Below are 17,211 nucleotides of genomic sequence, written 5' to 3'. Positions count from 1 at the left end.
TGTATGTTAGGTGAGGGAAATATAAGAGAGGGCGAAAATTCTAGAAAGAAAAATATAGTTAATATGTAAAAAATTTTTGCTCATCACTCTGGCTTTTATCTCTTTGATCATATCCACCTATCTTTCTCTTCTTTCCCCTCCAACACCCTTGCTCTTTGTTCTTAGCTTCCAGAGGGAACTACAGACACTCACCCCTGCAATTGCACTGAGAGCCTCAAACCCCCAAGGCTACATACACTGAATTCCCCGAGCCTTCCAGTTTTCCAGGAGTCAGCCCCCTCAGTGCCGTGGTAAGGGTGTGGGATTGGAATCGCAAGACCCGTTCCAGTCATGGCTTCAACCCTCACTGACTCTGAGATACTGTGTTAGTGGGCTCATCCCACTTTCTCTCTTATCATATAAATCCCTTATCTGTAAAATAGCAATAATAGTACCTCTTTCATAGCTTTATTCTGGGAATTTGTTGTTAAAATGTATGTAAAAGTGCTTTATAAATGGAAATATTTACATGAATTATTATTCTTTTCCTATCCCTTGACTTTTTGCAATTGCCTGACACCCCACTCCCGACTCTGACTCTTAGGATATAAACAATCAAAAATAAGTCGTTAATGAAAAACTTCTAATATTTTCTTGATACAGATAGAAGAATTGAAACCTTGACTCACCTTCAGCTGTGTTCTTTACTCTCAATCCTGAACTGGTAGAGATTTAATAAGCAGGATACAGAATTATGGTGATTGGGTATGCTCCAAGTTCAGGTTATAGTAATTTTTTTTGTCTCCTTCTGACTTCCCAGTATATCCCCTCTGAATATCTGATTGGTATTCAACTATTTAACTCTCAGCTTCCTTTCCATTTCCAATTGATGACTAAACTACACAGCACCTAGCATACAGTAGATATTCAAGTCTTATTGGTGAATACACGTGTGATATCATTCATTTTCTTGATTTTCCTCCTTTTCTTTTTTTTCCTTAAGATTTTATTTATTCATTTGAGACAGAGTGAGAGAGTGAGAGAGGGAGCGAGCATGAGCAGGGGGGAGAGGCAGAAGGAGAGGGAGAAGCAGACTCCCTGAGCCTGACATGGGACTCCATCCCAGGACCCTGGGATCATGACCTGAGTGGAAGGCAGATGCTTAACCAACTGAGCCCCCCAGGCGCCCCTTTTCCTCCTTTTCTGAATCATCCTGTCCCCTTTCTTTCCAAGTCCAGAGCTTTTAGTTTTTCTGGCTCTTTCGTCTTACTCTTGTCGTTTCTCCAGTAGAGAAAATTCCTGAATTTACATATTCAAAGTTAAGTCTTTCTCTTGAGCCCTCAATCTATTGTTCCAACTTTCTACTGAACATCTTGAATGGCCTCCCTTCAATATGTCCCAGACGGATGTTGTGACATTTCCCAGCTCAACTTCCAACACAGTTGACTCTCTGTTGAACTGGACCACCATGATACCCATGTCACAGACTCGTTTGGTTAGATAGAAATGAGATGTTCACTTTAAACTCCTCGACACAGTGCCCAACACATTGTACATGCTCAGTAAATGTTTGTTGTTCCTGTTATTATGTAAATGGGTTGAGCGGCTTCTAAACACCTAGATTTGTGAGGTTAAAATTTTTTCCTTTTAATGTATCTTTCATTTTGATTTTTCAAGAACAGTTGTTAATGATAGCACTATTATTATTTAAAATGGAAAGCTGAGGGAAGAAAAAAAGAAAGAAAAGAATGTTTAGGCTAAAGCACAAAATACAACAAGTATACACTATTTTTCTAAAGGTCACTGGAAAATTTTCAGATCTTTGCATTAAGCAAGGCAGATCCTGTTGACTGAGCACACTAGATGAAAGGTAAAAAATCAGGGCATTCATGAGTATCTGAAAGTGTAGAAGGAAGGGATTTTCTTAGGTTGCATCAGTGATTCACTGACAATTAAAACTAGTTGATATTCTGGGATTAAATGAGTGTGGAATATATATAGGGAAATACTAAAAAATTGTTTAAAAGATTTTGGAAATAACATAAAGACTTCAAAATTTTTTCAGTTTTTCCAGATGATTATTGGTTTGGAAAAGATTGGCACCTATTTGGTTGTCTGTTCTAAATAACAAGTAATGAATGAATGAATGAATGAATGAATGAATGAATGAATGTGGGAATGTATGAATAGATAAATAAAGTTGGAAGTTTAAAGGCTAATGATATTGAATTCTGTTGGCATAATTATTGTAACTACTTACTTATTCTAGCCTTGGCAATTCAATACAGATACATTTTGGTAAAAAAAAAAATCTCAAACCATCCCTTTAGTCAATATACTGCAGATTAAATCTAGCATAGGGTAAAGTTACCAGCATTAATTTGAATTTTTAAAGTAAAAATTAGAAAGATGGAAAGCTAGAGCATTCTTCGAATCTTTCATTTGAGATTTGAATCTTGATCTTAAGTTTGCAGAGTGCAGAGAGCATTCTCCAACGCTACTGTCAAGGTCCCTCTTCTCAGTCAATTTTATTTATGTAGAATCTTTCATCAAAAGATCACAAAGAGCTGTCTAACCAGCTATAAAGAAACATAAATCAAAAAGAAAATGAAATGCTCAAACAATAAAATTATACATTAGAGGCCCATTTAAAGCAGAGCATTTTAAGATGAGAGAAAAGTCTTGGCTGGAGTATACAGAACATAAGTTATAATGGGAAGCTATTTCATAATTTGGTGAAAAATGAAAAAGGCCCACTTCTAGTAGTGGAGAGCCTATTATTAGGAATGATCACTTGCATACCAGTGCTTTAATGAAGGGGGTGAAGAGCATAATAATTTGAAGTGGATTTGACAAAGTATGGAGGCACTCTTCTTGCTGCTCCAGGGAGAAAAAAAAATTTTTTATTCCATAAACGGGCATTGTGCTCAACTCTCATGCTCTTTGGCATGCCTATTGCTGATTGCTATTGTGTCTTTCTCAGAAGTCTCTATGCTAAAGTCCCACAGTACATATATACTATACATATCGTATTTATGATATATATCCACCACAGGGGCCTCAAGGAAGCCAAGGTGATCCTTCAATCTCTACTGTCATCTTTACTTCTTCTTCAGCACAGATTAATTCAGTGTCCCCCAAGTCCCAGGATTTCCAATTTACAGTAGGAAAATATTCATTTTAATGTCTCCAAGCATAGGGAAAATATAAGAATGTTGTAATACTATTGCTTTAACAAAAACCAGCAGAAGTCCTTTTAAGCTTGCTTATATAGAGAAGCTAAAGAATCCAGAGACATCAGTCTTTTGTTTTATTGGCATTAAAATAAATATCAAGAAAATGTTCTTTGGCATAAAGTTTATAACATTCAGATTAAAGTCTACATTCTGAGTTTTAGAATTTCAAATATCTCTAAGTTTCCAGTCTCCTTTTGTTCAAACCTGACTCTTCAGATAATTTATCTTATGGCTTGAGGATTATGCCTGACAACTTGTAGTAAGAAAATTTACGCAAAGTGTGATATTTATACCTTTGTTAACATTAAATTTCATGTTCAAAATGATGTACACTCTGCATGCAACATATAGTGATTATAAATGATAGTGAAAATGGATATACAATTTTATCTTTTATTCATTTATGATCTCAAGAATATGCAGTCTATTGTTTGTGTGCTTCCCAGAAATTAAGAATTGGCAAGTAATGGACTAATACACATGCAAAGGAAGAAGAAAGAGGCGGAGAAAAAAAGGAGGCAACATGAGCATAGGATCATCTCTACCACATGGGAAGGTATGTTTAGTACCTGAATTCGTGATGTTTAAAGTAAGACCCGGAAGAAGAAAAAGGAAAAAAAAAAAAAAAAGAGTTCTCAGCAGAAGGGAAGGAAAAGATTCAAATATTTGAGGAAATGAAAAAAAGTCTAGTCAGCCTGAATGCAGTCAGCGCTGGGAAAAGTTGGGTAAAAATGAAGATTCACAGGCCAGGTGTCAGTCAGGTCCTTGGCTGCAAACAAGGGAAGGCAGCCATGGCTATCCTAAACAGAAAGGAAATTATTGTAATATAGTGGAGAGCATCCATGATGGATGGAAAAGATGAACAAACGGGCTTGGAGAATGAGCCAGGAACTAACGGAGGGTAGGGGGAGAAACTCTCTCTTTAGGATAATGCCAGTGTTTGTGCCTCCATTGGATAGTTCATGCTGCTAATTGACCTCAACAAGGAAGAATTTCCCACCTATCTGTATAGCTTTTTGGCCTTCTCTCAGGATGCAGAATCCCAGCTGGAGGGGTCCAACTGGCCAAACATAGAAATTTGGCTGTGTGCCCCAGCCGGCCAGGGATGCAGTAGTAATGCTTGGACCCTTGGCTTCGGGAAGACTCACAAAATGGGATCTCTTTCCACATAGGTAGGGAATTCTGTTGCTGGGCAGTCAGATGGCCACCAATGTGCAGTAAGAAATTTAGGTTTTATTTAGGTTCTATTTAGGTCAATAACCGTTTTTGGCAGGGAGATGGTATAGTTCTATGTCTCATATAAAGATCACTTCAGTGGCTGCTCTTGAATGTGTCTTGGGATAAATGAAATAACACTGTAATCTTTGACATAAGAAAAATATCAACCCCAGATAGTTGAAATATAATGTCTATAATAGGATAATCCCTTCTTTCAGATAGTGACTAGAATTGAAAACCTGATCAAGTAAGGTATAAGTGCTTTGAATATTTTCTCTCTTACATTTTAACTGCCTCTACTCATCCTTTAAAGTCAGGAATTGAGGAGGGTTTATTTCGACCTCTACTTTGACTCTGGAGGACTAAAGCAGGAGATCAAAGAACAAAACAGGGACTGTATAAAGCGCTGGACCCTACACCAAAAACTTGGTTAGGTTTCAGTAAAACTCAGAAATGAAACTGGACAGATTTTTCTTTTTTTTTAAACAAAGAATACAAAGCTGCAAACAAAACATTTGGCCCTGTGAACGCTGGTATGTTAAAAATTGCTGCTCTTTTCATTGTATCTTCTTTGAAAGCAATTTTGGAAAAGTAGACCTGTTACAAATTCTTAGTGGATGTGTAAAAAACAGGAAAATTCCATTTGAGAAAGGAGTGAAACTTGCTGCCCATTCGTTTCTCAATGTGAGCAATCAGGATCACCTGAAAAGATAACATCCCCGGTGTCATATAGTTAAATGCAAGTACCTAATATATTTTATATATTTAACCTCATAATCTAATGAATTTGCTAAATGATTACTAATTCATAAAACAGTCTTTTCATAACAAGAAAATGAAAAATTTCCTGACTTTACATTTGAGATAAAAATAAGTGGGAGGCATTTCATAAGATCAACTCTTGCCAGAAAGCCAAATTAAATTAGTGTCACATGTAGCTCATCTCAGTGGGCACGCACGCACGTGCACACGCATGCGTACACACACGCACACACACCTGATTCATACAACAAATTAGAGGCACTTATTTGATCAATTTGTCAATTGCCCTTTGCACTACAGTTTTTAGAGCCAATTTGATTTCCTTTTTTTTTTTTTAAAAGAAGAAAGAGGAAAAAGAAAATACTCTGTGAATATTTTCTTTTAGGCACTGTGCTTGGTGCTTTGTATGTGTTTTTTATTTAATTCTCATGATAACCTTCCAGGTGGTAATTACTATTTGATATGTGAGGAAATTCAGGGCTCAGAGAAGTTAAGAAGATTTACAAGGTCACAGAGTTAGTATGTATGAAGAATCGAGATTCAAAACAAGGTTGAGTAACTTCCTTGTTCATATTCTTTGTGCTGTACTATGCATCCTCCCAGAATTTAAACAAATTAGCAGCTGCAGTTTAAGGCTAGAATGTGTATTTGTATTAGATAGAGCCATATGAAATTCTACATTAGATTGTTTTGACCTACAAAAATGGCAGTATTCATATTTTTATTGAAAGTACAAAACCCTGCAAATGATGGTAAATACTCCATTGCAAATATTGGTGAAATTAATTTTGGCTTCAATCATTATCTGGTGGTAACATGATTTTCATGCAAATAACATAGTGTATACATTCTTAAATGTTAGCATGGCTTTGTACAAACAAGAATGTAAAAAAATGACATAAAAGTCAAAGAAAAACCAGAATCAAAACACCAAAAGAGAGATTAAAACAGACAAATTAAATCTCCCTGATTTACCCATTAAGTGTACTTGTATGAAATTGGTAACTAAATTTCATTCAGACATAAAATATCAAACCCATTAAGTTATTAAGATGATTATTTTAAACACATTTCTCTGGAACTACAAAGGTTGAAAACAAAAGTATTAGATAAATTTTTAAGGTGGAGCTGATTAAAAATTCTAATATAAAAGTACCGGATGATAAACTGGTGAAGTACATTCACTTTTCTGATCAGGTGCATTAACTACAGCAGCTTTGAGTAAATCATTCAACACAACAAGCATGCACTGTATAAAAATTGATGGACAACTCAAATTTTAAAATGCATATTTTATACATATTAAAATCTTTGAACTAATGAACTACATAAGTTATTGGTATCACATTGAAAATTAATGTAATAGAGAAGAAATGGTTTGAATGGTGTGTGAACCAACTCCCCGGTTTATTTGAAAGCATATTGCTTTGATTGTAAATCTCAGTGACTCTAAGTGGGAAATATTGATACATATTTGATTGGGACATCAATTTGTGAAGAGCTCAGAGAAGATTATTATACTAATTTAAAAAATTAGTTTATCAAAAGCTTATTCAAACCTACTACGTGTCATCAGGGATTCAGGGATTAACAAGGCATTTCAAGGAAGTTTCAAGCTGCTTGATCAAGAAAATGTGAATCCCTTTGTCCTTTAAAGGACACTTGGTTTATACCTTAGTGAGGAAGAGAGCAAAACTATTAGAGGCATTTTCTTGCCACTTAGTAAGAGCTCAGGAAATGATAGCTCTCTGTAATTATAGTGATCAGTTATTATATACGTGTGCGCGCACACACACACGTAATCATTTATAAAAGAAAACTCTTTTTTGGTGTTTGGATTCCAGCAAGAATCTCAACATCACCCCCTCCCAAATGACCAGGAAAAACTAACATTGGGAGGGGCCTTACAATGGAAATAGTTCTCCAGATTTCTGGTTTTTTTCTATGATCAAAGCTCGTGAAAGCATTATTTAAATTGTGAAGTGTTGTGCAAAACAAAGCATTATGACTGTTGTTTTCAGCAAAAGATGTTTTTTTTTAAGGATTTTATTTATTTATTTGAGAGAGAGAGAGAGAGAAGAGAGAGCGAGAGCACATGAGAGTGGGAAGGGTCAGAGGGAGAAGTCCCTCTGGGGCTCCAGGATCATGACCTGAGCCGAAGGCAGTCGCTTAACCAACTGAGCCACCCAGGCGCCCCTCAGCAAAAGATGCTTTTGCATATAGTGAGCCTGAGGCAGGAAGTACTACATTAATTACCTGTTTGGTGGTGGGATAACTTGATGGAGGGCTCATTTAAGGAGACCTGAAGGAAGTCAGAGTTTGGCTTTGAACCAGTGCTCCAGTGATTCTGTCTGGTAAAATTCTTCCATCTGTTATACAAGTCTTAACATTACTGTCTTCAAGTCCACAGCTATGGATACAATTTGCGCACATACTTAAAAAATTATTTGACATGTGGGTAGTTAGGGAGCCACTGCCTGAATTTGTCTCCTCCACGAATGACTTGAAGAATCAGACAGGGCTGGGGATTTGGAGGATACAGCTTTCACTGTGAGCACACAGGTGCCAGGGAGCTCACAGGCTCAAAGACTGGGAGGATCAGACCTCCAAGCGTATCAGTGTGTGTTGAGTGTTCCTATGGGGATCCCAGCCAGGCTCGGGGTGAGTTCTGTCATCCTGAGAATGGAAAAGTGTACCCGCAGCGAGTATCCCTTTGTCAGAAACTGTCCATAATTCCCAGTTCAGGAACCACTGTTGAAAATGTTCAGGTCAGTGCTTAAGAAATTCTGGCATCCTCTGTTCTGTCTTCTAGTATGATCCTCTGCCCTGTGAAAGATTTCTCAGAAACCTGGGTCAGAAGTTAATGGCCTTAATGTGGTGGAAAATTGGTTGAGTCCATCCTCTCTTGCTGTTTCAACTTTAGTGGAATAAGATTTCTTTCTTTCTCTTCCTTTTTTTTTGATCATAGTCTCTATAGGAAATTTTGAGGGAGTGCTTTCCTGCTTTGTCACACTGTGGCACATAGAATAATGATAATATTTGTATATGACTTCGGGGAGAAGTTCCTGAGGCTGCTCATGGCAGGAGGTGACTGAAGGCCTTGCCCAGCCTCTCTGAGGACTGAGAGTCTGTATTTTCAGTATATCCATTTATAGCTCAGAGGTTGGCAATTTCTGTTCTAGGGGAACTACGTCTATTACACAGTGAACAAATGGGGTACCCTACCTTATAATTTTGATGGCAAATACTATGTACCAAACCCCACTCTATGTGCTCCGTATGTATTAATGTTTAATGCTTCCACAATCCATGAGGCAGATATTATTGTTATTCCCATAATATGAGAGGAAACTGAGGCATATGAAGACCAGCGATTGGCTAAGGTCACATAGACTTGTCAGAGGAATTGACCGAGACAACATTTGGGACCTATGCAGTCTGGCTTCAGAATTGTGCTCTTAAACACTCTTATATTGCCTGAAGGAAGCAGTGGCAAGAAGGGTGAACTAATCCAACAATCCATATAATATCAGCACCAAGCCTTTTGGGTCCTGAATCCTTTGAGAAGATTCTAGGCCGCAGAAAAATCCCACCAAAAGCAACCATTGGACCAAGGCCGGGGTTAGGATCTGGAGAAAATGAATTCTTACAACACAAAAGTCACAACTGACTTTGGGTGGTAGGAATATGGGAACTGAATCCTTCAATTTTTGAGCATAAAACCAGTAACCTTCAACAAGTAGGGATATATATATTTTTTAATCTCTAGATAGGAAGGAGGTCCTTAGGTAATTAGGAGATCCAGACCCGGAGGGAGACACGGTAAGGGGCTCCTTGACCACGGAGAGATGGTTCTGTTCCTGGCCCTGCAAAACAGACGCTGCTTAAATTCCACTTGACAATCCAATGTAGAGCTGAAGAGTGAGCGGCAGGAATCCTCAGTGAGGGGCCGGGCTGGGATTTGGGAGATGCAGTAATTATGTGGAGTCCTGGGGCCATTTCCCAGTACTGTCTGCAGGTACAACTCAGCCTCAGAGGGCCAGGCCAGACTTGGTTTAGTGCCTCCTATTTTTGTACAGTTCCCTATGACAGAAACAGTCAACCTGGAAGTCTAAGGCTCTCTCTCCCTCCCTGCTCCCTGACCCCGAAATCATCCAGCTAGAAGACTTCATTGCTTCATGGTGATACGGATAAGGAAATGAGAGGGAGGACAGCTTATGGCTGATAGGAGATAATATCAACAGTTGATAACTCAAAGTGAGTTAATTAGTGTCTAAATTACTTCAGTCTTAAGTTAGCCCTGAGGTTTGTTCAGGAACAATTTCCCTTGAGGGACATGAGGTGGTTGTGGGAGAAACTAAACTCACATAGGATCACCGAAGATTTCTTCCTCCTGGGCACACAACCAGACTACAGCTCCCCCTCCATTCCATGAGGCCATGTGACTTGAGTGCTAGCCAATGGGATGTACAGGGTGTAGGGCACGTCCTCTCCAGGCCAGGTCCTTCAGCACTGCCCTCACAACCCTCCCTGCACCCTGCCCTCTTTCTTTGCTGATCTGCTGGCCGGAGAAGGTCCAACAGATGGCCAGGGGATGGCGCGGATGCAAGATGGAGGGCGCCTGTGCCGTTGAGTCACCACAACTGGACTTTGTGAAGCTAGGAAAGGAATTTCTGTTTTGTTAAACACGCAGGTTTCAGTGTTGGCTTGTTGCAGTTGCCAGCATTGTCTACTCCAGTGCTGGCAATAGCAGAAACAACCAATGTGGTGGTGCTTCGACGGACCACATAGGCTTTACTTCTATCAATTAATCCAAATAAAAAAAATATATAAGGCAAGTATTTTTATTATCTATGCTTACAGTATTTTTATTATCTATGCACAGTCAATGTTGACTTGCCCAAGGTCACACAACCTATAGAATACACAGTATTAGAACTTGGGCGGTGTGGCTCCAGAGACGGTACCGTAGTTTAGCATTTAGAGTTCCCTCTGATGATGTAAGGTTCTTTGAGAAGACAAAATATGTTCCCTTTAATGAAGAGAACATGGTTTGATTTAGGCCCGTGCATGAGTTCCCTGATTGCCACGGGTCTCTGACCCATGAACAAAAATGAGAGGGTAGAGGAACGGGTCCGGGGGAGGGAAGTGGATGGTCACAGTGTGGGGAAAAGAGAAAATGAATTAAGGTCTGAGCTTCTGGAGCTTTGAAAGAACTGGAAGTAGGGGCCAGAGGGGTTGGGTGAGCAGTGTGCAGCACCCCAGATGAAGCTTGCTGGAAGAGGGGAAGAGGCTCTTGCACTTACAGGGTCACTGTGGCCCCAGACTGATCGCTTGGAGAGCCTCCCCTGCAGAGAAGAGCAAGGTGCAGAGGGGAGGGAGAGGTGGGGCTGGACAGTCATTGTATCCGGCTGCCCTGCACCCCTACCTATTCCTGACCTTAAAAATACTGTAAGTGTGTCAGGTGTCAAGGTGACCCACGACCCCAGCTCACAGAAAGCATTTCTGAAAAATCCAAGGGGAGAAGAAAGCATGTTCTTCTCCTTTCCTTTCTGGCCACTATCAAGCAGGTATGGACATCGAGAATCTTGCCAGTACTGGCCCCTCGTTCCAAGAGGACAACGTATGACTTGCTCTTAACGGATGCCTTGGAAGAACGTCCCAGGGCAACAACCAATGATGGCAAGTTCTGCTTTTCAGGCCATTCCGGCAGAGCCAGCTTGTTGCGCACCCGAAAGAACTTGACAGAAATTTTGATAAGGAGTATCTGGATATTACCGAGTACATGGGTTGTTGGAAAGGCTCGTTTCTTTGCACTAACATTAAAAAAAGAAAAGAAAACTCATTCTTGTAATGATCTAGATACAGGTTCTAACAGAACCAAAGATGCAAAATGTAACGTTCTTCCTTTTGATGCCTATGTCTTGGAATATGTTTGGTGGATTTATTTAGTCAGCTCTTAGGAGAGCCTGTTACCGGGGTGCACCTAGCCCCGCACAGCTTGGGTAGGTGCTGGAATCCCAGGGCGGCGGTGGAAAGTGGCGGCTATGAAAGCAACAAGACAGGATTTCTTACTATTAACTTGATGAGGAAGACACGCACAGTTCATGAAATGAAATGAATGATAAGAAAATGAGGGCAGGGCAAATGCTGAGTGTGAGCTAAGTAGTAAAGCACTCTGGTTGTTCGAAACTGATATTGAGGGGTGTTTGTGTGTCGGGAGGGGCTGGGGACAGTAGGTCAAGCGGTTGTAACGAGTCCTATAGAAAGCTGACCCAGCGGCAATCAGTGGGGCTAGTAAATTGCACCAAGTACACTGATTTCACTTGAGTCATCATCTCACCCCGCGGGAAGTTCCCGTGCTAGTTACTGTATCAGTGCTTTAAATGAGGAATTTTCTCTTTCTTTACATTAAGTGTGAGTGGAGTTCTGTGACTGAGAGCAAGCTGCATATGCAGACACTGTGGTGGGAGGGCCCGCTGGGGACGATCTACTGTATACTTTGTGACATTTCAAGGAGGTGTCTGTGTGAGTTATAGCTGAGCACTCAATGGCTGCCACGTTTGTTTACACCATCCCAGTGTCGAATTCATTGTTTTTAAAGCTCTTTGGGATCATTTGTATATGTAGGGTTCCATATAAAACCAGTGTTTACTTCTTTTTGTGTTACCCGTTTGGAGCCTGACACATAAGGGTGCTTTTAGATGCAGCATGCAGCAAAGTAAGCACTCAACTCTTACAAACACTACCAGGCACTGGGCTCTGGGTGGTCTACCTGGGGGCAGTGGAAAGGGGCTCACAGGTATCCAAGTAAATGGAAACAAAGACAGGGCAAAACCCAGGTATTTATTCAGCTGTTGAAAATTTTATGGGCAACCAGACTACAAATAATGCGAGTTATTTTACTGAGAGTTTGCTGAAGAAATGGAGCTTTAACTACCTCCATTTTATTTGTGAGTGGTGTGTGTGTGTGTGTGTGTGTGTGTGTGTGTGTGTGTGTGAATATTAAAATGTCTATTCTCAGCATCTTGTTACCTGGAAATTTCCATTAATTGACATAATTGCGGTTCATTGAAGAAATGATGCTATTAATCTATATTATAAGCCTGAGACATGGCAAAATCCTTAAATTGAGTCTTATTGAGACTTGATGTTTATTGCTTTTGAATTCTTTGAGCAGAAATAATTTCTGTGACATGTATGGTGACTTCCTAAACAAAATATGGAATTACTCAAAAATATTTCACATTTAGAACATGTTGAATAAAAGAGATTGTACTAAAAGGCACACAATAAATCTCCCATGTTCTTTAAAGACACGCAAACTAATAAATTATTCTAGCCTTTATATATATATATAATGTAATATGATCTGTATTATACTCACACACACTCATACAGCTGACCATTGAACAACAGGGGTTTGAATTGCACAGATCCATTTATATGCAGATTTTTTCTATGAATATGATACATAGTGTAAATGTATTTTCTCTTCCTTATGATTTTCTTTTTTCTAGCTTTATTGTAAGAATGTAGTATATAATACATATACAAAATATGCGTTAACTGACTGTGTTATTGGTAAGTCTTCTGGTCAATGGTAGGCTTTGTAGTTAATTTTTGGGAAAGTCCAAGTTATACTCAAATTTTTGACTGTGTGGGGTGGGAGTCAGTGCCCCTAATCCCCCTTGTTCAAGGGTCAACTGCATATGACAGTTTTGTGGTTCATTTATGACACAGCACATCAAAAGGGTGTTGGTTGAAGCTTGTAAATTGTGGTTGGTCTTTCTTACCTGTAGTCTAATTGTTAGGAAACCCCTTGGTTATAATAAAAAATATTAATACAACAGCTAGATGGTGTCAATGAACTGTACATAGAGACCAAGAGTGATTTAAACTCTGATGTACATGTTGTGATTCCAGAAAAGTCTTCCCGGGCACTCTACCCACTATGGTGGATACTGAAGAATGCACACAGTGTGAGGTTCCCATTTCTCAGTGATTTTAAGGTAATAGATTTTGATTTTTCCATGATGACCTTGGGAAGTGCTGTTTAACTCATATAACCCAAAAGTTCACAGACCTCATCAGCATGTGGATTCGAATGAGGTCACTTATTGATGTTATAATCACAGTACTTGTGTGACTTTGGGAAGTCACTTAACCTTTTAAAGACCTGTTAGCTTATCTGTAAAATGAAGATAATAATAGGAACAACATTATTTTGAATATGGATCAAAGAGGCTGATCCATGTGAAGAATTTAGGAGAGTATCTAGCACACAGGAACTTAAATATTACTAATAAAAATATTATTTTATTTATTGATTGGCTTACATTCTATTTTTAAAAAATGAGGTGATAAAATAAAAAACAAAGGAAAAGTAGGGATTATATGCCAATTTTATTTTTTTCCAATGAAGTTTCTTCAGAGCAAAATATTTAAAAAGAAAACAGGGGTCATTGGAAGAGCAAGAGTTTTTGGCATTTCAAAAACTCATTTCAAATACATCTTAAAAAGTTGAATCTTAAAAGGTGAACCATTTAATGTATCTTTAAAGTCAGTCGATTTCTAAAATTTGAAGATGATAGATTCAGTTTCATAGTTCTTTCTTGCCTGCAACACAGCTAAAATATAGAGTTTTCATTTTTTTTCTATCCGACTGAATTGCTATCAGATTTTTGTAAACCATTCACTCTGGAAGAATGCTTTGTTCTGGAAAAGGCAAGTGCTGGGAGAAACTCAGCAAGACTGCATAGCTTATTCTTTGAAAACTAGCGCTTGATAAGGGTGTTAACTCGACATGTAATTCCACTTAGTAAAGGGATCATTGAACAGAAAGGATGCAATGATTAAACCATAATTATACACTGTAGCTATAATTATTTTGCAAAGAAAAGGTACATGTAACAAATAAAGGAAATATTTAAACATAGGCATACAGGAAAAGAAAAATCCATTATTTAGGATGAGAAAGTGTAAATCTGTGTGAAAATCAATGGAAATAAAAAGCAGGTTGGAAATGTTTGCATTGAAATAATCAGAAGAATAAAAAGCATCAGTTAGGATTCACCGATCACAGCAAAACTCTCTTAGACAAGGTATTTTATAATGCAAACATTGAGAAAATGGGAGGGATAAATGTTTGTTGAATGAATGAATCAATGATTGAATGAATCCATGAATTGAAGAGGAGACCTTTAATAAAGTCTGTGCTATCAAGAGAAAATAACCAAATTAAGACATGAAATTTTGTATAAATCTCATTTTACATTTTACCACATTGAGGGTGTTGAGCTAATTGCTTACATCTTTACTTTAAGAACCAAAAATAGAGGGAATAGTAAGCAATATTGACATTTGGAAAAAAAAAAGAACTAGCAAGGAAGACTTTACAAAAATAGCTGTTAGATTGCAGTGAATAAGGGGAAAAGGTAGTTTTCTAGAAGTGGTGATTGCTGTAGTTATCAGGTGCAGCAGGCTTTACGGCAAGAGGCTGGGGCTGTCTTACAGGACTTGGGGACCAGGTAGGGACAGGGCTGGGGTGTGAAGGAGAAGCAGAAGTGCCAACTCTGCAAACACAGTGAAGAGACTACATTAGGGGTCAGGAAGGTACAATATGGAAAAGTGGGGTGTGGGTCTTTGGGGCTGCGACTCAGCACTTGTGGCGGGGTGGGGAAGGATGACCTGCCCAACCAGCTCACTGATGGGAGGACGATCTGATCTGAACAAGAAGGTCACGGTTTTTTTAGAATCTTTAATGGTCCAATTCTTTCACGACTATGACCGAGAAATCCCAAATACTTTTCAAAATTTGGGGGAGGGGTGGGTCTAAATAGATCTACAAAGTACCTATGACATTTGAGTACTTCCTGGTTTCATCGCTAGGGCTTTGTTTGCACTTAGTTTCATTTTTTTAAAAGATAAGGAATATTAAGCCGGGACAGAATTTTGGTCCAGAGGTGTGAAGGGGTTTTACCAACAGATGACTATTAGCTTCCAGATCCCTCCGGAGTCTTACCCCAGTATGAAGTTCCACTCTGTAAACAAGCATCACCTTGCCTGATTCACGTCGTAACCTTGTTCCCAAGGGAGCCATCTAGTCAACGGCGGAGGTCACTTTGGCAGACCCTGTTAATGTTCATAACATGCTGACAGTTACCACATTCAATAAAGCCAACAGGATTTTGTGTCCCTAAAGCAATGACAGAAATGAGTTTACAGATCTCTCCCCTGCCCTGTGCTCTGCGGCCATCATCCTTTAACACGCTGTGACCGAGACCACGCAGCCGACCTCTCGTATCCTATGGTCTGGAAGGTCTGGCCACCCTGGAAGGAGGAAGAGCATCCCTGCTGCCGCTTCTCCTCTTTCTGCTGAGGCTGGAGAGCCCGCAAAATTAGAGTTTCACTGTGACTCCTTCTGCTCGTTTTACAATTTGCCAATTTCTTGCAGTGCTCCGGATTGCTACAATCTTATCATTTTCAAAACCTCATCATTACTTGTTCTCTCGGTGTAGATCATTTGTAGTTATGAGGAAAACCTCCCTCTGCTTTTAATCTCACACTGGGGTAGGGCTTCACGTTTTCCTTTTCAAGTGCACTTCCACAAAAGAGAAGTAAATAGGCATTCTGAGTCTCTCAAGACCAGAATACTATCATAACTTTTTATCTTTTACTGCTCTACACTCAAGGGTGGGTAGAGAGGCATTTTCTTGCTCTCACGTGGAATTACTATTAAATATGAGTGTTAAATTTGGATTGACCAGGGAAAGACGCAAAGAAGCTAAAAAGAGCTCCTGAATAGTCTTTGTCATTAATAAAGGCTTATATGAAACAGAAATATTTCTGAAAATGTAAAGTTACATTTTCAAAAATCATGTATATCATATATATATATACATATCATGTAATTATATATGCATATATATGTTTGTGGGCACATATATATGCAATATATACACACACATATATAATAATGCATATATATGCAATACACACATTATATAAATATGTAATAACTATTATATATTATATATTATATGTAAGTGTGTGTGTGTGTATATATATATATACACAGATTATTTTGCAAAGGAAAAAATAGATGTTTTTCTTATTAAACTGAAGGCCTCCTGAGCAGGTAGACATTGTGGAATAAACTATCACAATTCAGGGAACAACAATGGTGGAGTTAAGGTAAGGCCGACGTGAAGGACTTCACATATTTGGCACTCTGTTGGAAGTTTCACTCCAGCAAAGCATAGCATGTAACCTGGTGCATTCTTTAGTGGGCTTGCAAAAATTGGGTTCTATTTGTGAGGTTATAACTATTGAGAACCTGAGTGACCTTTTCTTTTCTTGACTATGATCCCAAATATTTGGCCCTACTCAAGAAAATTTGTTTTGGGGTAGTCTAGGGATATCCTGAGAAATGTGTGTGTGTTTGTGTGTGTGTGTGTGTGTGTGTGTGTCTGTGTTTGGAGACACCTTTTGCGGGGGGTTGAGGTGGGTGGGTTTAGGAGGAGTCATCTAGGCCTGTTATTTGGAGTAATAAAGAAGAGTAGTCAAGAATGTGAAAATTAATGGAATTGTAGGAGAAATTACTGTTCATCCTAGAAATTTAATATGACAAAGGGCTGGAAAACTGGACATCATCAGATAAAATTTAGACTTTGGGAAGGTAAATTTCTTAAAGCTCAGAGATAATGTAGGTATGATTCTCTGACCAAAGACTCCAAAGAGTAGCAACTTAGGTAAGATGAGAGATTCTGTTTTTTGTTTGTTTGTTTGTTTGTTTTAAGATTTTATTTATTTATTTGACACAGAGAGGGAAAGAACAGCAGGGGGAGCAGCAGAGGGAGAGGGAGAAGCAGGCTCCCCGCTGAGCAGGGAGCCCGACGTGGGACTCGATCTCAGGACCCTGGAACCATGACCTGAGCTGAAGGCAGACACTTAACTGACTGAGCCACCCAGGTGCCCCAAGAGATTCTGTTAAGGAAAATCTGATGTGATATTA

General features: G+C 39.0%; 1 pseudogene; it reads right to left on the bottom strand.

Moving 5' to 3' along the window:
* LOC112819432 (forkhead box protein H1-like) overlaps positions 1–10,597 on the bottom strand; it is a 50,753-nt pseudogene extending 40,156 nt beyond the window's left edge.
* Between the last annotated feature and the right edge of the window lie 6,614 nt (positions 10,598–17,211).

Source organism: Callorhinus ursinus, unplaced genomic scaffold, assembly GCF_003265705.2.
Source record: "Callorhinus ursinus isolate GAN/ISIS: 27379988/994484 unplaced genomic scaffold, GSC_fseal_2.0 scaffold6, whole genome shotgun sequence".
Taxonomy (NCBI): domain Eukaryota; kingdom Metazoa; phylum Chordata; class Mammalia; order Carnivora; family Otariidae; genus Callorhinus; species Callorhinus ursinus.
Note: the sequence above shows the minus strand (reverse complement) of the source record. Positions and strands in the feature narration are given on the sequence as shown.